The 1,280-nt window shown below is 39.1% G+C and overlaps 1 pseudogene; it reads right to left on the reverse strand.

Moving 5' to 3' along the window:
* Positions 1 to 211: 211 nt before the first annotated feature.
* On the reverse strand, positions 212 to 285 carry LOC145608519 (small nucleolar RNA R71; annotated as a pseudogene).
* Between the last annotated feature and the right edge of the window lie 995 nt (positions 286 to 1,280).

The raw sequence follows: 1,280 nt of genomic DNA on the forward strand, positions 1-1,280 counted from the left end.
CACTATTAAAGTGAATGGTGTTTCTCAAGAGTTTATCCGGCTCAAGTTGTTCCCCTTCTCTCTTATAGGTCCAGCTTTGGAATGGTTAGACAAGGAGGTCAAGCCAAATTCTCTTAGAACATGGGATGAAGTTACCAAGGAATTCTTGACTAGTTTCTACCCCCAAAAGAAAACGACGGAGGCAAGGGCTTTAATCCAAAGATTCAAGCAAAGACCCAGTGAGAGCTTATATGAAGCTTGGGAAAGGTATAAGGAGTGTCAAAGATAATGTCCCCATCATGGCATCCCAACCTATCAAATCATTCAAATTTTCTATGGAGGGTTGAGTCCTCAAGGCAAATCGTGTCTTGATGAGGGAGCTGGAGGCCCAATCATGAACAAAACCGAAGAAGAGGTTGTGGACATTATAGAAGATGTGGTGCGCCATTATATGGATTGGCAAGAAGGAGAAAGAGAGTCTTCAAGCAAGAACGGATCAACGGTCTATTCGGTTGATCACCTTAATGCCATCAACAATCTATCCTCTCAAATTTCAAGTTTGGGGAAGGAGATGACAACAATCAAGACCAAGTTTGAGAGTTCGACTTCCAATGCACAAGGTCATCCCTCCCACATTAAAGGGAGAGGTACATCTTCTAACTCTACTCCTCCTTCTACTTCTAACAATATTCCCAATAAATGTTTGTTTTGTGATAATTGTGGGTCTTATGACCATGATGCTTCTACTTGTTCAAATGGGTTTGAAAATCTATATGATGGTGAGAGTAGTGAATGTGAACATGTGAATTTTATCTCGAACAATTACAATAGTCAAAGGTTTGATGGACCAAGAAACTTTGGAAATAGAAATTCTCACCAACAAAGTGGATTTGATAACTATAACAATGGTAATTATAGGAACCAAGGAAACCAAGGTTTCCGAGGAAACTATAATAACCAAGGTTATGGGAATCAAAACCAAGGCCAAGCTAATGGAAATCAAAGTCATTCTCAAGGCTTTTGTGGCCAAAACCAAAATTTTGGCAACAATCAAAATCGAGGCAATTGGAACAATCAAAATAGGGGGAATTTTCAAAACAACCAAAGGGAACCCCCACCCGAATTTGGTCCAAAATCTCAAGGTGTTAGTGAAAATTCCTATTCTTAATCGTCAAAGTCCAATTTGGAGGAGATAATTGAAAATCAAACAAAAATCTTGAACACCTATATGGCGGTGAGCGTTAAGAAATTTAATGAGATCATGACACATAACAAAATGCTTGAGACACAAATCACCCAAC

The sequence above is a fragment of the Chenopodium album genome, chromosome 2 (genome assembly GCF_948465745.1).
Source record: "Chenopodium album chromosome 2, dcCheAlbu1.1, whole genome shotgun sequence".
NCBI classification, from domain to species: Eukaryota; Viridiplantae; Streptophyta; class Magnoliopsida; order Caryophyllales; family Amaranthaceae; genus Chenopodium; species Chenopodium album.